The following is a 22,184-nucleotide window of genomic DNA, read 5'->3' as shown; positions in this document are numbered from 1 at the left end:
GGAAAAGTAGATTCATAGAACCATAGAATTGATGTGGTTGGAAAAAAAACCTCTAAGATCAAGTCCAGCCATCAACCTAAGACCACCATGGTCATTACAGCATATCCCAAAGTGCCATGTCCACATGCTTTTTGAACACCTCCAGGGCTGGTGACTCCACCACCTCCTTGGGCAACCATATGAGAGTTCTTTCATTTGTAAAAACAAACAAAAGAACTAACAAGCTAATAAACAAAACCAGTCTAAAATCACTTTCACTGCAAAAGTCCTTGTTCAGTTTTCTAGCTGGTTTTCTGGGAATGGGACAACGAGTTTGGAGAATTACAGATAAAACGAGAGATATTGATGGTGAGGCAGAATTAAATCTCACAGAAAAGGAAGAGATTGGACTGGTACCTACTTCTTTAACAAATTCAAACTTTGTTTCTCAGACACTTGAAAAACATGTTTTTAAAGAGATTCCCTAAGAGCTAAGGCATAGATAAAAAGATTTTACTCAGCCCTCTGAAAAGTTTTATTTCAACATCCAAATCTCAGGTCTGTACCTCACTTATACTAATTCACATGAATATTGGAACTACTCAAAATTATTAGTAAAGTAGTGCTCACATGGATAAATGTTTCTTCTTTCTTTCCAAAAGCTGATTTTATACAGTGTGGTGCATCAGCCTTGCAAGGTTGCAGCAAGCCTGCTCTAGTCTCAGACTGTCTCAGAGTGCTTTAGTCAATAGCATTAGTAAACAAAGTGTAGTTTCAGCTAGACACACAGAGGACTAAAGTTAATTAAAATGAGTTGGCCTTGTCAGAAATCATCTTCAGTGGGAATTTAGGTTCAGTCTTTTGAACTTAACAGCAGATAAATGTTCTCCAGGACGTGTGGAGCCCTATTAAGTCAGCTTCTTCATGTTACTCACTACCCTGTGTAACAGTCTGTGCTGCCATCAAGATAAACAGTTTGCTACTGGTGTTATGTTGTAAAGACATTATTAAAGTCACAGTTGAAGTCTGATTACCTTAAACACTTGAGAAACTTTTGAGAATTATTTAACAAATTAAAAGACAGGAAGAAAATTATGACAAAAGAAGATAGTGGTAAAATTTGCATCAGAACTGATACGCAGTAAAACTAAAAAGAAAGTTCCTTGACATTTACTGAAGAATTCAGAGGGATTAGTCTCAATATAACAAAAGTTTCAAGGTAAATACATTTATCCCAATATTTGGGAAAAAAAAAAAAAAAAAAAGGAAGTCAGTATTTTGAGAAGAGTTAGATTGCAGTAATTGAAGAACTTTCCAAGATAATGGGAAGATCACGCTATCTGTCCCAATACATTCCGCTAATTATCCAGCAGAGGTTTCTGACAGTGGCAAAATCTGGCCATTTTCTGATATCTATTCATTCTTACTCCATAAGACCTGCCACCACAGAATTAGGCATGTTGAAGGCAATATTCCTGATTGTTCCATTTGATACGTATTCTTTGACATTTTTGACCTGCTGATACCATCTGCTATTCCCAACCTTCTGTGGCCAGAAGTTCCCAAAGTTTACCATCCATTGTGCAAAATACTTTGAAATCTTTTAAAGCTGATTTCAGGACTAACCAGAGTCCTCAGGTTTCTGTGCTGTGTGATTTGGTGAACAACAGAGCTGCTTTCAGCTTACCATCACCTGTACGATGTTTTTTTCCATGCCTTACGTCAGCATTCTCTGTTGCAAACTAAGTAGCTCAGACTTTCTAACCTTTTCTTTGAAGGCAGCTTCTGAATGCCTTGGGCCATTTGTACATTTTTTTCATAGTTCTACATCTCTCTTGAGATGCAGAGACCAGAACTGCAGGCAAGATCAAGGTCTGACTATATCACAGAGGTTTATAGTGGCAAAATGGCACTTTCTTTCCTTCCCAACACTCTCAATACTTTGTTGACTATAATAAGAGATATAGAATAGAGTTTAATGTAGTTTTGCTACACAATTAGAGATTGATATCTTGACTCAAATGTCACTGTTAAATTATCTTCTTAAATGACTACCTAAGCTCTCTTAGTTCAAAACTAAAACACAACATATCTAAAGAAATTCCACACACCAGATTCAGAACAGTTCTCTGGAGACCAAGTTGCTTTTTAATCTGCCTGATGTCTGAATAAATAGATTTTGTAATAACTGTGCAAACCAGGCAGATAAGATGAAAAAAAATAAAAATCTTCACCTGCCCTAGAAAAAGTTTGTGGCAAAAGCTTTGTAACCAATCTACAGTTTCTACTGGGAACAAGGCTAGAGCAATGGCCAAGGTCTGTTATACATATACATTACACAATGGGTCTTTCACATGAAATCACACACCACCAGTTCAAAACGTCACTTACAATGTGTTAATCCTCAAATCAAACAAAATTACTAGGGAACAGATAATGATATTAACTTTTTGTCTTTTGAAGATTGTTGCCTCTATATGTTTTCAATAACTAAGCACAAAGCCAGATAACTACCTCATTCTGAATGAAGAATGAAAGACAAAATTAGAGACAATCGAGCCTTTGATATGATCATCACATTGTGACTAGGAATGAAGAATCATCCTTCATTTCAGTACTGGACAGGTGAAAATACAATTGCTGCTCTCAAGCATAAGCTCATTCCTTCACATTTCCTCAAGGTGAGCAGGGATGAAAAGGAAACCAGAGAAAAACAGGATTTACATGAATTATTCTAGCTATGCAGAGGGAAAGGTGTGCTACTGCTGCCCTCTGAAGTGGAGAACCTTTGGGATTTTCCCTGCTGAATCTTATAAAGATATTCGTGCTTTCCCAATACACAATGTGCTCAGAGATGGAGGGCAGAATGAGGAGCAGGGCCATGTTGTCCTCATAGCTCCATTGAAAGATGTAACCCATTCCTGAAGCATTTATCCAACTCCAAAAATCTAGGTGAAGAACAAAGACATACTGAAAACTTACTTGTATATAGAGTGCCTAGCTATTTTCTTTTCTTATCCTTGTTATGTAGCCTATTTAAAGGGAAAGTATATATGTAATTGATCTTACTGGAGCAAAGATTACATGAATAAAATCAGTTGTTTGTGTTTCCACCAACACTATCTGCCTTTTGATATTTTAATCTCCATAATTTTCATAAGAGAAGAATGTGCAGCATGCTTTCTCATCTCTGACAGACTCAAATCGTCTCCTATGTTCATGCACTGCATTTATGCACTACCTGGAAATAAAGACTTCTCTGAGTATGGTAGCATGAGTCACTGTTGATGAGTATAGTTAATAATGTCAGATTTGCAGAAGGCAGAAGCAATGAATTACTTTACTAGAGTCCTATGGACATTGTTCATCAAGTGAGTAAGAGTATGTGGGAGAGAGATGAATATTGACCATAGCGCTGAGCATAACAAAGATTAAGAAATGAAGGAAAATCTGAAAATATATTTGAGGAAATTCAAGTATTAGTCCTATAAACACATCCTATGATGTTAAATTAGGGAAAAAAAATATTAAAAGCATATTAATTTCCCTGTATTCACTCCCTACTTGTTGATACATATATTTACTGCTGCACTGTGCTAACCACCTATACAGTTGCAGCTGCAGTAAGGTTTCCTTACTAGCACACTTAGCCCTAGCAGAACACAACTTCTCAAAAGATAATTTGATATCAGTGATGTCTTCCACCTTTTAATTTTGTTTACTTACAGTTACTAGGGTGAATGAGGGTGATTTCTAACAAAATAATGATACTTGCATCTGCTGAATAGCAGTGAAATAAGAAAAGAAGCTTGGGATCTAAACATTTTGTGATTGCCACATCTCTGTACTGGACAGAGTTTTCTGACATTATCTAGTACATGATTAATAGGGGCATAAATATGGGAATCTCTATTTGTTCAAGAACAAATCTTCCCTTTAGCATGTATACGCCCTGCTATATATTCTTCAAAAGAGACTGTCATCCAAGTTTCAGCAACCATCATTCAAAATGTCATGAAACAAAAGATATGGAACTAAGCATTGCACTATTTTATAAAACAAGATAAAAACAAGTGACCCAAATCACTTCTGGAGGTTTTGAAATAGCTGTTAATTAGCACCTATTCGGCATTGGAGAAGACTGGTTTTGCATGAGTAACTATTTGCTTCAAATATACAGAATCACCGAATCACAGAAGCATTCAGGTTGTAGAATATCCTCAGGATCACCCTACTCTTACAAGGTTCACCCCTACACTATATCCCTCCTCAAGTGCCACATCTAAATGACCTTTAAACACATCCAGGGTTGGTGACTCAACCACCTCCCTGGCCTACCCATTCCAATGCCTAACCACGATTTCTGTGATTTTTTTCCCTAATGTCCAGTCCAAACCCACACAGTTGTAGCTTTAGGCCATTCCCTCTTGTCCTATCACTAATTACCTGTGAGAAGAGACCAGCACCAGCAACACCAGTCTCTTCACAGCACCCTTTCAAGTAATTGTATAGAGCAATGAGGTCCCCCTCAGACTTCTCCTTTCCAAACTAAATAGCCCCGACTCCTTCAGTCACTCTTCATAAGATTTATTCTCCAGGCCCTTCACCAGCTTTGTGGCCCTTCTCTGCACTCACTCCACGTCTCCACATCTCTCTTGTATTGAGTTGCCCAAAACTCAACACAATACTCAAGGTGTGGCCTCACCAGAGCGGAGTACAAGAGGACAATCACCTCCCTACTCTTACTGGACACAGCATTTTTTATACTAGCCAGGATGCCATTGGTTTTCTTGGCAACCTGGGCACACTGCTTGCTCATATTCAGTTGCCCATCAATTAGCACCCCCAGATCCCTTTCTGCCAGACAGCTTTCCAGCCACACTTCCACAAGCCTGTAGGGTTGCTTGGTATTGTTGTGACCCAAGTGCAGGATCTGGCATTTGGCCTTGTCAAAGCTTATCCTGTTAACATTGGCCCATTGATCCAATCCATCCAAGTCCCTCTGCAGAGCTGCCCTACCCTCATGCAAATCAACACTCACATCCAACTTGGTGTCACCTACGAACTTACTGATGACACACTCTACATCTTCATCAAGGTCATCAATAAAGATGTTAAACAGAAGTGGTTGCAACACTAAGCCCTGAGGAACACCACTTGTGACTGGCCACCAGCTGGACTTAATTCCATTGGACACCAGTCTGTGGGCCCTTTCACCCAGCCGCTGCTTTATCCAGCAGAGTGTGTGCTCATTAAAGCCATGAACAGCCAGTTTTTCCATGAGAATTCTGTGGGGAACAGTGTCAGAAGTCTAGGTAGACAATATCCACAGCCTTTCCCTCATCCAACAGTTGGGTCATCCTGTCATAGAAGGAAATCAGGTTGATCAGGCAGGACCTGCCCTTCATAAACCCATGCTGTCTGGACCTGATCCCTTGGTTGTTCTCTGTATGTTGTATAATGGGACTTGGCATGATCTGTTCCATGAACTTCCCTGGTACTGAGGTCAGCCTGACAGGTCTATCATTTCCTGCATTCTCCTTTCTTCCTTTCTTGTACATATGTCTTACATTTGCTACCCTTCAGTCCATTGGGACCTCCCCAGTTAGCCAGGACTTCAGGTAAATAATGGAAAGTTGGCAAGCACTTCTGCCAACTCCCTCAGCACCCTTGGGTGTAGCCCATCCGGCCCTGTAGACCTGTGTGCATCTAAGTGGTGTAGCAGGTCAGTGACCACTTCCTCATTTATTGTGATGACCTCATTCAGATTCCCCTCTCTGACTCCTAGTTCATGAGACTGGGTGTCCAGGGAACTGCTGGATCTACTCCTAAAGATCGAGGCAAAGTGGGCGTAGAGCACCTTAGCCTTCTCCTCTTCCTTTGTCACTGTTTTCCCATGAATCCAACAAAGAATGGTGATTTCCCCTATACCTCCTTTTGTTGTTAATGAGTTTATGGAAACATTTTTTATTATCCTTAAAGGCTGTAGCTAGGTTGAGCTCTAGCTGTGCTTTGGCTCCCCTAATTTTCTCCCTGCATAGCTTTACTACATCTTCATAGCCCTGATGAGAGACCTATCTCCCCTTCCAAAGGCCATAGACCCTCTTGAGGTCCAGCCAAAGGTCTCTATTCAGTCAAACCAGATGCCTTCCCCACTGACTTGTTTTTCAGCACACAGGGACAGCCTGCTTCTGTGCCTTTAAGACTTCCCTCTTGAAGTATGCCCAGCCTTTCTGGACTCCTATATCCTTCAGAGTGGCCTTCTAAGGGACTTTGTCAATCAGTCTCCTGAACAGGCCAAAGATTGCCCTATGGAAGTTCAAGGTGGCAGTTTTATTAACCCCTGTCCTTGTTTCCCCAAGGATAGAGAACTCAATCATCTCATGATTGTTGAGTCCTAGATACTCTCCAACCTTTACTTCCCCCATGTATACAAGGATGGGTATTTACAGTACTAGTTTGGGGGATTTATTTTACAAACCAACAGACAACCATAAATAGCACACATGGATTTGAGATGGATTACTTACCTACCTATCTTAAGGGGGCCTACAAAAAAGCTGGGGAGGGACTTTTTAGGATGTTGGGTAGTGACAGGACTAGGGGGAATGGAAAAAAAACAAAACAGAAATGGGTAGATTCAGATTGGATGTTAGAAAGAAGTTCTTCACCATGAGGGTGAGGAGACACTGGAATGGGTTGCCCAGGGAGGTGGTGGAAGCCCTGTTCCTGAAAAATCGTAAGGCCAGGCTGGATGTGGCTCTGAGCAACCGGATCTAGTGTGAGGTATTCCTGCCCATGGCAGGGGGATTGAGACTAGATGATCCTAGAGGTCCTCTGCAGCCCTGAGAATTCTATGATTCTAACACAGGTAAATGTCTCTTAGAAAGAATATGCAAAAAATAATAATTTAATAAGCAACAATTTAATAAGTGAACTTAATATAAAACATGATAAAGTTTTTGTCGCTTTTGGATGTCTGAGAACTTTATCTGCTTATTTATTGAAGGTATTGCATTACTAAGTTACTATACTGTTTGATAATTTTCACATAACTTTTCCAACAAACAGAAATACATTCCACATGCAATTTATTCACTAAAGTATTGTTTATTTTCTAAATCTCATTTTTAAAATGGACATTTCTCTATACACATATACCATTAAAAAACTTGATTTAATTTTCTTGTCAAGCTTGTCAGCAAAATGTCAGTTTTGCCAGATGAGAAGTAGTACTTTATTTAGAAGAAAAAAATATGTAAACCAAAATACATTCAATTTATTTACAGCTTTTATGTAAAAGCTGTAATAATATGCTTCTGAAATTATGAATGCAGAAAGCATAAATGTTATAGGCAGCCTGGAAAGCAGCAGGTATTGTGCCAGTTCAGAATTGCTACTTACCTTCAAAGTGATGTTCTTTTAGAATCTAATGCAATGTTCACTGGAATCAAAATGATTGTCTGAATGCAGTTTTTATTTCTTATACAGTAATTGCATGTGTAATAGCTATAGAAGCACACAAAAAGTAACATCTGGAAAAGGCATTCTTCTTTTTCACAGACATACCTCTAGTAAACAAAAATATGGTTTACGATTTTGTTTTTAACATGAAGGCATTTTTTTCCCATCATCAATTAGTAACATTTTCTTGTTTGAGCTATACACTCTTCAGTAAAGTTGGAAATGTCTGATTATTGTAGGTTAAGGGGTAACTTGTAGCATAGAGAAGAACTCTTCCCAGGGAAGATGGAAAGTCCACTCCAAGTGGGTTGGCACTGCATAATGTCATGTGTTATTCCCTTCCTTTTACAGTATCACAGTATCACAGTATCACTAAAGTTGGAAGAGACCTCAAAGATCAAGTCCAACCTGTCACCTCAGACCTCATGACTAGACCACAGCCCCAAGTGCCACATCCAATCCCCTCTTGAACACCTTCAGGGATGGTGACTCCACCACCTCCCTGGGCAGCCCATTCCAATGGCCAATGACTCTCTCTGTGAAGAACTTTCTCCTCACCTCCAGCCTAAACTTCTTCTGGCACAGCTTGAGACTGTGTCCTCTTGTTCTGGTGCTGGTTGCTAGAGAGAAGAGACCAACCCCTTCCTGGCTACAACCACCTTTCAGTTAGTTATAGACAGCAATGAGGTCTCCCTGAGCTTCTTCTTCTCCAGGCTGAACAATCCCAGCTCCCTCAGCCTCTCCTCATAGGGCTTGTGCTCAAGGCCTCTCACCAGCCTCGTTGCCCTTCTCTGGACACGTTCAAATGTCTCGATGTCCTTCCTAAACTGAGGGGCCCAGAACTGGACACAGGACTCAAGGTGTGGCCTAACCAATGCAGAGTACAGGGGCACAATGACCTCCCTGCTCCTGCTGGCCACACTATTCCTAATACAGGCCAGTAGGCCATTGGCCTTCTTGGCCACCTGGGCACACTGCTGGCTCATGTTTAGACGGCCCTCAATCAGCACCCCCAGGTCCCTCTCTGTTTGGCAGCTCTCCAGCCACTCTGACCCCAGCCTGTAGCTCTGCATGGGGTTGCCATGGCCAAAGTGCAGCACCCAGCTCTTGGATTTGTTGAATGCTATCATATTGGACTCTGCCCATCTGTCCAGTCGGTCGAGGTCCCTCTGCAGAGCCCTTCTATCCTCTAACTGATCAACATCTGCTCCCAACTTGGTGTCATCTGCAAATTTGCTGATGACTGTCTCAATCCCCTCATCCAGATCATCAGTGAAGATATTAAACAGGATGGGGCCCAGCACTGATCTCTGGGGTCACCACTAGTGACTGGCCGCCAGCTGGATGTGGCACCATTCACCACCACTCTCTGGGCTTGGCCCTCCAGCCAGTTCCTAACCCAGCACAGAGTGCTGCTGTCCAAGCCACGAGCTGACAGCTTGGCCAGCAGTTTGCATCTGGCCCCCTACCAATAATTTGGCCTAATCACTTTTATTGTGAACCTCATTCCAAAACGGTCCTTTGATTCCTTATCCTCAGGGCAGGTATTAATTTCTCTGAAGAACTGCAAGGAGAAATTGCTATGAGGATGTCTTGGTAGGCAAGAAAATGGCTTCAATGGGGCTCACTATTCCACTGCATGAAAAAACCGGGCAAGGCATGCTTCCAGTGACCTCTGATCTAGACATTTTATTAGTCCAGTTTCTTTCATAGGATCTCCTAGGTCAGTACAGCTCTTTGGTGAAGAATGATGGTACCACAATATGACGTTGATAGTAGCACAATAGGATCAGCATAGGTCTTGGAGCTGACAATTGTGTCCAGCTTATGCCTTTGGATGGCCACTCAGACTCCCTAGAGATCACAGAATCACAAAATGGTAGCAAGAAACCTCTGGAGATCATCTAGTTCACGTAGAGCAGCTTGTTCAGAAATGCAATCAGGCAGGTTTTGAGTACCTCCACAGAGAAGGAGACTCTGGATACCCTGTTGCAGTGATCTGTCACTCACAAAGTTAGGAGCCAAGTTGCTCAGCTGTGGTGATTTTCAAATTCTTGCTAAACTCTACAGGCATTCATGATCAAGAAAAATGCCCCTGGCTGAAAGACAAAAGGCAGCAAATTAACTAAGTCCTGTTGCACGTTCTTAAAGAGAAATTTTGGTTAGATGTGACCTCGTGATGCTGCAATGAACACCCAAGGGCACTATTACAAATGTTGACAAGTTGCTTCATTTTTCAGGCAAAGCTAAACATTTTACCTTAAGGCTACATACTTAGACACTTGGTTTGCTTTATTAATTCTGCTTGATTTATATACTTGCTCTTAGGCATGTTTGTTTACCATCTACGTAATGTCTTGAGTACTTCTTTATGGCTAAAAAAGACTCTATCATTATCTTTTCATAGACTCTTCATAAGTTATTTTGTTGTGGATGAAGCATTACAATATTTTCATAATTTAAATCAGAGAATCATAGAATCAGTCAGGGTTGGAAGGGACCACAAGGATCATCTAGTTCCAACCCCCCTGCCATTGGCAGGGACACCTCACACTAGATCAGGCTGGCCAGAGCCTCATCCAGCCTGGTCTTAAACACCTCTAGGGATGGGGCCTCAACCACCTCCCTGGACAACCCATTCCAGGATTTCACCACTCTCATGCTGAAGAACTTCATGTCGATGCTTTCTGTATAATTGCTAAATAATCAAAATGTAAATTTGAATAATAAGAAATTCAATATAATTCCAATTGTTCCTTACATTGTTTTCTGTTCATGCCTTCTAACTTATTTTTCAAGTTCTAGAGAAGCAAGAGAATAAATATCTTCAGGTTGTAGATATACTCCTTTGACATCCCTCAAAGTTTTAATAAGCTGTACTTAAATGTGCTTACAGCAAGCATTGTAATTAGTAATTCATTTTCTGACTTGTCAGACTTCATCAGTTTGAATTTCTTTCCCCCAGGGGAAAAAAACAAACACCTAAAACCTAACAAAAATCTAATAATTGTATGAATTTTAAGGTATTCCAAAACATAGATAAGCAAAATTGTTCAGTTAGCTAAGCCACATACAATCAAGGAGGGGGCAGGGGAAGAAATACATTCACGTATGCTTGTGCCCCAAAGGATAGAAAATTATAATTATTTTATAATGGATACAGGAAAACAATTTGATTGCATGATGAAAAAGATGCAGCTTCTGCAGATGTAAGCCCCCTAACTTCATTTTTTTAAAATTTAACTAGAAAGTTCAATAAACATATGGAACAAGGAAAGACAAGGATAACAGGAGAGCATTCATATATTTTCTGAATCATGCAAAGCCAGCTGTAATTTGAAAATACAGGGATTGGGATTCTTGATAGAGTTTTCATTAAATTAATGAAATGAATGAATTAATGATAGTTTTCAGTAAATTAATTAATTGTGTTTCTAACACAAAGGAAGAAGGCAGAATTTGAAGGAGGAAACTGCTGCAGCCATACAGATTAGTCCAGTCCAATAAAAATATACATAAAGTATCAGCACAAATGAGTGTAAAGCCAGTAATAGAAGTCAGACACTAAATAAGCCCTCTAATCTTGGCATATTGACAGAATGCATCAGAATGAAAGTTCACACAAAAAGACAGCAGCAGCTGAGCAGCAGGAAATGAATGTGTACAGTGTCTTGAAGGTTAGGGTAAAAAATTGGGAATTCTGTGATGAGAAGGTAGCTGAAACACAGAAGTGATTTAAAGGGAAGAAGATTTGTCATCATGACTGGTAAGAAAGGATTTGGATGAATGTGAGTATTTATGGACAAGAAAAGAATTTATGACACAATTTTTAGGTTCCATTATTGAATTAGTAAGTTAATTAGTCACAGTAATCAACTTCTTGAAATTCATGAACACAGAGTATTACATCATGGAGAGAGGAGAACTGAACAGAACAACCTGTAAAGGGTATGGGGAAGAAAGTGCTGAAAAGGAGCATAAGGCTAGGGGTGAGAAAGGAGGGTAGAAGATAGAGACTGTTAAAGCTTTGGAGGTGGCACAGAAGGAAATCCAGAACGATTATATCAACTGATCTTTCTGTTCTATAGATATTTTTAAATGACAGAGATAGTGCAGTGTATCTGGAGAACTGAGGATGACTAAGTCCTCAGACATATTAGTATTTGATCATATTGAGGTTGCAAGGAAAAATTCGCCTCCTAAAAAGGAAACACAAATTGGCAGGAAGAGAAATTGTAAAAGATCTCAGCAAGGGATAAGAAGTAAGATCAATGTATACTCACTGCTGACTGGAGGATGCTATTTAGATCAAGACAGGGGAAATACAAGACTTCAAGACATAAAAATGTTCCTGCTGCAAATGAAAAATATATGCTGAGATGATTTTCACATACTGGAGATCAAACTATGGGGGAAAAATATTCTGAATAATCTTCATGTTATTTTCACTTGCAATGTATATAAGCATCCTCACAGAGAACATATTCAGAAATGCAACATTTTCTGCAGACAAGAGACTAAGAGAAGAAAGGACTTCATCATCTTGTACTGAGCAGGTCTTTCTACAAAATTTTTTTGCTGGTTATTCTTACCCAGGGAGACTAGAGGGCTTCTATCTCAGCTAAAGGGGAAATGAGGCTTCTTTGACTTGTGTGCTTTCACTTCCCATCTCTCCTTTGCTGTGACTTGATAACTTCAGGGGAAAATAACTCACTTGCTACATTGTCAGAGCATTGTTATTTATAAACCAAGAATACGGAAGACTCCTATTAAAACCAACATCGTACTGAACACTATAGACTATTTGATTTAGAAATGGCTTGTGAAAAACAGTAGCTTTAAGGCGAAGAAACTAAAGCACTCTGAGGCCAGTGGTTTCAAAGGCTTCTTGGACTAAGATCTAGTGGGGTACAATGTAGTGCAAAGCATAACTAAATTTCCCTTTGGGTGCAATCTCTGGAAGCTGCTGGGGTGTTCTTTCTCTAAGAAATCAGAAAGACACACTCACATCTAGTTCACAGAAAAGTTAGATGTAGAGACCGATGCTTAGCATTGATGTAGCGTCTCAGAGTAATTGCTTTTAGACAGAAGCAGAAAACTTTTGATTAAGAAAAATTCAGGCTTAATATATTAAAAAAAATAAAAAAAAAAAAAAAAAGCCTTTGGCCTAAATACTCACAGACCAAAGATTGAAAATAATGCCAGGACAGATGCTCAGGACTCAGTTCAAACAGGACAAAGACTGAAGTTTTAGAACTAGAGCTCTCTTGCAGCAGCTGTAAAATATCACAAAGCATTTCTCCCAGCACTCACAAAGATCATTATTAGAATATAGAACACTATTATTGACCCTAAAGCTTCTCTTCATTCATTTAATTTACTACCATGTCTTCCCCGGGGATCCTACTACCTGGTTTCCTTTTATAACTTTTAAAGAGATAGCACATCTCCATGGATGCTGTCTTTAAACTAGCTGTCACTGTTTATTTGTTACAGCTTCAGAGGCTCTTCACCACAGACCTACATTTGGGATGATAATTTAAACTTTTCCAGCTTACCTACTGCAGACCTCTCTTTACATATTCACTTGCCCTGGTTTAAGCTTTGATTAAAATTTTCTCAGTTTGCATCAGGAGATTACCAAATTGCACTAAATTGACTAAGCAGGGGATAAACCAGCTTAACCAGGACCATCTTTAGTGGCCTTAAGTAGACCAATTCAAAATCCATTTAGATAGATAGCCCTAATGTTCCTCAATGAGGAACACAAGTCAGGATACATAGTATTCCTTCTAATTTGAGGCTAAATTGCTAGGTAACTGCTAAATGTCTTACTTCATCAAAGCAGGGACACAAGGAATAAAGACTTTTTATTTATTTTATTTTTTTTTTACCATAAAGTGCAGGTTTGAACCCATAGTATTTTGCTTTACTGTGAGCTGGTTAGGCCACACCTTGAGTATTGTGTCCAGTTCTGGGCCCCTCAGTTTAGGAAAGATATTGAGTTGCTGGAATGTGTCCAGAGAAGGGCAACAAAGCTGGGGAGGGGTTTGGAGCACAAGCCCTGTGAGGAGAGGCTGAGAGAGCTGGGGTTGCTTAGCCTGGAGAAGAGGAGGCTCAGGGGAGATCTTATTGCTCTCTATAACTACCTGAAGGGAGGTTGTAGGCAGGTGGGGGTCAGTCTCTTCTCCCAGGCAGCCACCACCAGAACAAGAGGACACAGTCTCAAGATGCACCAGGGGAGGATTAGGCTGGATGTTAGGGAGAAGTTCTTCATAGAAATAGTGATTTGCCATTGGAATGGGCTGCCCAGGGAGGTGGCGGAGTCATCATCACTGGAGGTGTTTAGGAGGAGACTGGCTGGGGTGCTTGGTGCCATGGTTTAATTGATTAGATGGTGTTGGAAGATGGGTTGGATGCAATGATCTCAAAGGCCTCTTCCAACCTGGTCTATTCTATTCTATCCTATCCTATTCTATCCTATCCTATCCTATTCTATCCTATCCTATTCTATTCTATTCTATTCTATTCTATTCTATTCTATTCTATTCTATTCTATTCTATTCTATTCTATTCTATTCCATTCCATTCCATTCCATTCCATTCCATTCCATTCCATTTTATTGCAAACGATTTGGATGAACTCCTACAGACTATAGGCTAAAAGCTGCAACACATTGTCAGTGACTGAGAGAAACAACAGTCACTGGCACATCTTTGCTTTATTTTACCAGGTATTACCTAGTAAGGCTTTCTGTCAGTCCAACAGCACATCTTTCAAAGGCAGCCTGATCTAGTGTGGGGTGTCCCTGCCCATGGCAGGGGGGTTGGAACTAGATGATCCTTGTGGTCCCTTCCAACAGTGACTGATACTATGATATGACGATACTATGACCTTTTGGATCATAATGTGTGATATTTTTTTCCCGTATTTGCAGCAGACCCTTTAATGCAATACACAGAAATCACTGTGAAGTAGAAAATATCTTCTGACAAATACCAATACCATTTTTTGCAGGCAATACACATGATTTATTTCACTTATCCATTTAGGTCAGTTATAATAAAAACTAAGATAATATTCCTATGATTTACATTACCTGCTGCTTTCTTAATCTATCACTTCATCTGGAAGTTGAGGTATTTGAGATATTTGAAAAATAATGGCCTCACTGAATCAATGGACCTGTCCCACACCACATCCTGGTCTCCAAGCTGGTGCAACATGGGTTTGATGGATGCACCATTCAGTGAATACAGAACTGGCTTGATGGCTGCACCCAAAGGGGGGCTGTCAGTAAGTCCATGTCCAAGTGGAGGCCAGTGACAAGTGGAGTCCCTCAGGGATCAGTCCTGGGACCAGTCTTGTTTAACATCTTTGTTGGCAACATGGACAGTGGCATTGAGTGCACCCTCAGCAAGTTTGCTGATGACACCAAGCTATGTGGTGCAGCAGACATGCTGGAGGGAAGGGATGTCATCCAGAGGGACCTTGACAGGCTGGAGAGGTGGGCCCATGGCAACCTCATGAGGTTCAACAAGACCAAGTGCAAGGTCCTGCATCTGGGTCAGGGCAATCCCAAGCACTGATACAGGGTCAGCAGGGACTGGCTTGAGAGGAGCCCTGAAGAAAAGGACCTGGGGCTGCTGCCAGATGAGAAGCTCAACGTGAGCCAGCAGTGTGCACTTGCAGCCCAGAAAACAAATCACATCCTGAGCTGCATCAAGAGAAGCATAGCCAGCAGGTCAAGGGAGGTGATTCTCCCCCTCTACTCCACTGTGGTGAGACCCCACCTGGAGTACTGTGTCCAGTTCAGGAGCCCCTGTTACAGGAAAGACCTGGAGGTGCTGGAACATGTCCAAAGAAGGACCACAAGGATGTTTAGAGGGCTGGAGCACCTCTCCTATGAGGACAGAGTGAGGGAGTTGGAGCTATTCAGTCTGGAGAACAGAAGGCTCCAAGGAGACCCAACTATGGCCTTCCAGTATCTTAAGGGGGCCTACAAGAAAGCTGGGGAGGGACTTTTTAGGGTGTCAGGTAATGATAGGACTAAGGGGAATGGAAAAAAAAAATAGAAATGGGTAGATTCAGATTGGCTGTTAGGAAGAAGTTCTTCACCATGAGGGTTGTGAGACACTGGAACGGGTTGCCCAGAGAGGTGGTGGAATCCCCATTCCTGAAAAACTGTAAGGCCAGGCTGAATGTGGCTCTGAGCAACCTGATCTAGTGTGAGGTCCCTGCCCATGGCAGGGGGTGGTGGAACTAGATGATCCTTGAGGTCCCTTCCAACCCTGACAATTCTATGATTCTATAAGCCTGACTTTTTGATTTGGAATGTAAGCTAACTGGCCACTGTTCTGTTCTTATTCTTGTAGCTGGTATGATCCCCATTGAATTCTGCAGAATGGAATGATATCATCACTGAAGCACACAGCATTTTAGTGAACCTCAAAAAGCAGGTAAAGCAGTCCAGGCAAAGTAAGTTTTTGATACTGACAGATGTATGCTTCTAGACTGAGAGCCAGAAATAACAAGGGTTCATCTGGGAGTTCCTTGTACAATATTTCACTCATATTAAAATTACCATAGGGGAAGCAAAATAAAGAAATAAAAGCATTTTCTTGAAGACCTCTGAAATGCTTATGCTTTCCTCTGTTTTGTTCTTTCTTTGTGTATTTGGTTTTGGTTTGGTTTGGTTTGGTTTTTGTGTTTCATTTTTTTCCTAAAGGACTGAGTGCAACCACGTTAAAATTTAAATAGGGACTGGTTCACTTTGTATGTGCCTTCACATTACTATATCCTTCAGTCTTGACTCTTCAAAGGCACTTTAGGAAAGTAAATCACGTTGACTTCAAAGAAAGATGGGCACTGAAATAACTTTGCAGATCTGGACCTCAGCACTTTTTTAGTAATGCTGTTTGAAATGAATGGAAAAGGGAAGAAAAGGCCACAACAAAAAAGGCAAATCTCAAATGGTTTAAACCAGCAGTGTTAAAGTGTTGTCAATTTACTTATGCCAGAAGAAAGCCTGATCCTTTGACCATGAACTGATACTTTCATACTAAACAGACGTTAGCTAAAAAGCCACACAGGAGAGTTTAGGAAAATAAAAACCAACTAAACCACAAACCAAAACCCACACACAGAACCCACTCCCCTACCCCCAAATCTTGCTTTCGAGTAGCACATACTTCGTGATAAGAAAACAAGTCTTACAGTATTGTTTGCATTGATTAATTATTTCCAAACCAGATATAAGCACTTAGACCACTAACAACCTGTCATTTTTAAGCAGTAGTTTCTTTATCCCGTTGTATTCTGTATCAGATGCTTAAACTTTAAAAAACAAAACAAAACAACAAACTTTTCAAAGAAACATTTTTAAATATATTTTTATGTATGGAAAGTTTCCAATATTAAGAAACAATAAACTATTAATTGTCACTCAATTTAATCAGGAGGCATTCAGTATGTGTGAGAGAGAGGAAAACAAAATTTCTAAAAGAACACATAATCCTATTTCATTTTTTCCCCTTTCCCTACAAAAGTAACTGCTTCAATTATATGACACGATTGAAAGTATTTTTTCTGTTGCTTCACTTGTAATCAATTTAAATAACCATTTTGTTAGCCTCCAGTTAGCACCTAAAAACCTATTTCAGTGAGGACCCAGGGATTAAATTGTAAATGAGTGGTTGAACAGTCCACAGCACTTGTCTGGTAAAGGGTGATCTTCAGTAATTACTTTTTTATCCCTTATGAAACAGGATATGTAGGGCTCTCGTTCCAGAGGGAACACAGCATTCTGCAGACTTCACCAATTTTAAAATGAGCTAATTTATAACACATAATTCAGCAGGCACACTGTGGAAGTGAAATTTGCACTGTAGATTCTTTTGTGAATTCTTTTTTCACTAGGGTGAAGTTTCTTGTTTCTTTGTTGGTTTTTGTTTGTTTTCTTTGTTTTTTTTTCCCCCTTTTTTCTGTTTTGTTGCTATTGTTGTTTGTTTCTTTGTTTTTGTCATGACATTTCCATAAGCACTAATATCACACAAGCTTTTCACCTACATTAGCATCACCTTGGTTTTATGTGGAACCTGTAGATTTTCTTAAAGATAAGTCAGAGGCTTGGTTATAAAGCTACTAAATCAACAGGATTATTAACTTCAATGGATTCCAGGTAAGGAAAAATGCATATTATAAAATCACCTTACTGAATGACTGCTGCAGATAGAAACATTAGGACAAAGCAGTCCTATGGGTTCTCTATGTTCTGCAATAGGACCTACAGTTCGTCTGTCCAGGCATTACAGACAGCACACAGAGTGCTGCTGCTTTTCTCTGAAGTCTGTGATCAACACCGAAGAGAAATGAAATCTTATGCTTTGACTTCATTTCAGTAACTGATACACAAAGGAAAGCTTTTAAAAGAATCAGATTCTGTGCAATTATGTGTACAGACAGATGCATCTTCAAGTGAAGATCTCTGGCTAAGAATCTTAAATCTTTGAGTCCCATTTCTTCAGCCCCTCTGACAGCATGCTAATACCTGACTTATATCCTCTTTGATACCACTTCTGAATTTGGTGTTATAAGCTGCAGGTGACATAATGTATGCATCAAGGAATTAGTGAAAGGACTAACAGTAGAATAAATCTGGAGACAATATAAATGGGATGCAGCAATCTGGTCCAAAGAAAACAACAATCATTTCATGGGTATTTGTGTCACTATATTATTTCCAGCATTCTGGATGTTATATTCTCCCCCATAAGTTGCAAATTGTATTAGGTACTTCTCTGTCGTTGCACAGTTTGGCTTCTTCCACATGGCTCCAACTACAAACATAAGAAACACCATGTGCACATCTGATTAGGAAAAGAGAAGACAGAGTGCATTGTGAATGAAGGTGATAGCTCCTATCTCAGCCATGCTCCACCATAGTCATTTTAGATGCTCATCTATATTGGATTTAAATCCTTTGAGGCACTTAAATTTGACTATTCCTTGACAGCCTATTTCCTGGAACTTTACATGGCATTTACATACATTTATGATTGCATCCTATGTTGAAAAGAGTTCATTCCCTAATTCACTATTAGTTGTCACAGACACAGTATTTGCATGCCATTGCTAAACTTCCTTTCAGGTGCCTTTGGTTCCTAAGGGCCACTGCCAGAAGAAATGGAAAAGACCTTTAAGTTAATCTTATTTACTCCTTTGTCCATAAAAAAGCATTCTCCCTAGTATATATGGCTCCATTCAGCTGAATTTAAATTGTTTCACACAATAGAATTTCTTTTCCATTCCTTGGGAAGATGTTTAACAGCCTAACAGAGCAGCATCTACCTTGAACTTCCCAATGAAAAGCTTCTGGTTTATATGGTTCCTTTCTAAGGTCAGGTAGAGATTGCTTTTTCAGTTCTGTTTGTTTCCTGATAAATTCTTTCAGGTAAAGAGCAGAGGAAATAGTCAGGAACATGAGAAAAATAACTCCTGCCAGTTTATCCCTGCCCACATGTGCTATACTATCCAAGACAGCCTACAACACAGGTGAGAAGATGGTTAAAAGGTAGCTCTCTCTAACCATCCTACTTCTCCTGAGCAGACTCAAACCAATTAACTAAGAAATGTAGGTTATGAATTCAATTTTAAGATGTATCTCCTCAGGCTATGAAGCAGCCTCCTGACTTTCCTCTACCAGCATGGCCTTGAAACTTTTCCAGTTTCTTCTTTATCTGTAACTATAACTAAGTGGTCACAGGTTGCAAAGACATCTTAGTACTCCTCCAGCTCGCCAGGTAACCAGATACTTGTGGCTGAACTAGATACTCCACATGACATTTTGTCAGTCAGAAACTATTCCTCCTGTCATAGAATCATAGAATCAACAAAGTTGGAAAAGACCTCAAAGATCATCAAGTCCAACCTGTCACCACAGACCTCATGACTACTAAACCATGGCACCAAGTGCCATGTCCAATCCCCTCTTGAACACCTCCAAGGACAGCGACTCCACCACCTCCCTGGGCAGCCCATTCTAATGCCTAACAACTCTCTCTGTGAAGAATTTTCTCCTCACCTGCAGCCTAAATTTCCCCTGGTGCAGCTTGAGACTGTCCTCTTGTTCTGGTGCTGGTTGCCTGGGAGAAGAGAGCACCCCCCTCCTGGCTACTTCAGTTTCAACTTTACTTTAGTTTCAGCTTTAATTTATCTCTCTACTTGGCCATATTGTCTCCTCCCACTCTACATGCACTTTCTGATTTTGGAACAGTACCATTTTTCCTTGTCATGTGCACATTGTAACCCAGCCTGCTTTGAAGTCCCTCTCACAACTTTTGCAGCAGCAGCTATAAGGACTCATCTCTGTTGCCTCAGTGTTACTGTGACCGTGGAGTGACTAAATAAAGCTGATTATGGTAGCAACTGAATATCCTTCATTGAGGTAGATCTTTGCAAGAGGACAATTGCTGTAGCTAAGGATATTATGAATTTTACATATCAGCTGTAAGTGTGTATATATGCACACACATTTATGTATAAAATAAAAGTAAGCAACTATTTAAATATGAAAGTTCTTAAAATACACTAAGCGTTAGAGCTACAAATTCCAGCTAGCTAGATCCATACCTGCTTTGGAAAAGCTTGAATTCTTCACATTCATTAGATTAACTGTCCCTTTAGTTAAAGATGAAATTCAATCCTATGTTACAAGAAATATGAGTTAAAACTCGGCTCCTAAACTAAGCATACATAAAGCTGATAGATGTAGTCATAGATAACACATAAAAGAATTGCAGCTTCTTGACATAAGTAACTCTAAGTCTATGTCAGCAAATGTGAGAACCATGCTGAAAAAAATATTATGGCTAATCTCTACCTTTTATGTGTTTCACTATCTCTTTTGTTCAGTGGATCCTCTATATCTAAAATATATATCAGCTTCGAACAGGCAAGTGAAATTCCAGTCTTAGACATATTTAAAAAAATAAATAAAAAAAGGAAGTTATTTATGTCCTTCTTGAAGTGTGGTCTAAGAATGAGGATATTTTATCTCTTTGCCTTACAAGTTCAAGCACAACCACCTTCTCAGCTTCACTAATTAATCTTCTCCCAGCTGCTGACTCCACTTGTCACCTAGGAAATACAGCTTCTCTAATAGAGAAAGTTTCCATCTCTGAAATGCTTAAAACCACTATTAAAAGGTGGGTTTTTTTTTAAAGTTCTGGGGACCTTGCACATGTAATTGGAGAGTATTAGAACTTTGAAACTCTGAAGTATTAACTACTAAAATCTGATTTTTAAAAAATTTTGTAATCCTTTTTTTTTTTTTTTTTTTTTTAACCATCTCTCTTTTCAAACCAAGGTAGCAACTGCTGCTTGATAGAAAAACTTTTTGCAACATGTTATTGTGGTGGGTTGAAGGGCCGATCCTCCCTTCCTTCCCACCATGGGCAAAAAGAATATGAGACTCAGACAAATGGATTGCAAAAGTGGTGGAAAGTTTAAATGGAAAAGCAGTGAATGTTTTAGAGAGAACCACAAGCACAGTGACAAAAGAGATCCCAAAGCATACACAAAAAATATCCCAACACTTCCCTCTCCCCATCTGAGGGTACACCCAAAACCCCCAGGGCTCTTTCTTCCCCCCCTCTCTGCCACTGTTAGGCTAATCTCAGCTGGCCAGATCTGAGATTGCCCTTCCCCCTGGCCTTGGGCCTAGCCAGGCCCAAAAGGCCATCAGATGAGTGTCCCCCCCATTACCAGATGGGGCCAATCTCCATAGGAGTGGTGAGGGAAGAACGAGGAAGTGCAGGACCCTGCAGGTGGTTTTTGTAGGGAGCAGGACATTATGGGATGAAATACGCAGCTTCCTGTGTCCACCTACTGGGCTGGATGGAGGTGTGTCTCATGTGGCCCCAGCAGGGGGGCACCCAGCCTGAACCACCACACAGTCTTATACATGCAGTATCACAGTTTTCAGTCAGCAAACTGTCCAGCTTCCTGGAAAAATATAAATAACTCATTTCCTAATTGAACACTGTATAGTGTAAATGACTGCATTCGTAGGTATTTGTTAATCTTCCTGTAGCAACCAGCGGGAATACTCTATCCAGAGAAATACTCTAAGCACTATTTGCTACAATTATGGTGAAAAGAGAGTATGTAGGGATTCACACCCAGCCAGATGAGTTGACAATGGAGCTAAAATAAGACTTTGTGACATTTTGCCAGTATTGATAGGATGTTTACATTTATCTTCCACCTACACTGTTCCTTAGGAATTCATTTCTAGCAAACACAACTTGAGAAAGCAATCTGAATTTCTCACAGCTAAAGCAAGCAGTATTGCTGAGGTTTATTATAACCAAACCCTAAGGTCAGCATTTTTATTTTATCAGCCACTTGCTTTTATCAAGGACAGTACCACAGTCTGACTGAGTCTCTGAAGAGCTGACAGTGAAAAGATTGCTGGTGAGTGGTGACAGCTGTTTATTACACTGACTATAGCTGCAAACCTCAAATAGGTGATTCTTCCTCCTAGTTGGAGCTGTCCCCCATTCCACATCGTTTCTCACATTCACTCCAAATTGCTTTGGTTCAGTCCTTTGTTTCTACCACCCTGGGACAGGAGACTGACTGCACCGTAATATCATTAGTGATTACCTGTCTTTGCCTTTCTGCTTTAGCACTGCTTGGCAGTATTTTCTCTAGCCAAACCCCTGCATGTACAGTCAGA

This window comes from Dryobates pubescens, chromosome 6 (genome assembly GCF_014839835.1).
Source record: "Dryobates pubescens isolate bDryPub1 chromosome 6, bDryPub1.pri, whole genome shotgun sequence".
NCBI lineage: Eukaryota > Metazoa > Chordata > Aves > Piciformes > Picidae > Dryobates > Dryobates pubescens.
The sequence above is the reverse complement of the archived record's forward strand: the minus strand, read 5'-3'. Positions refer to the sequence as shown.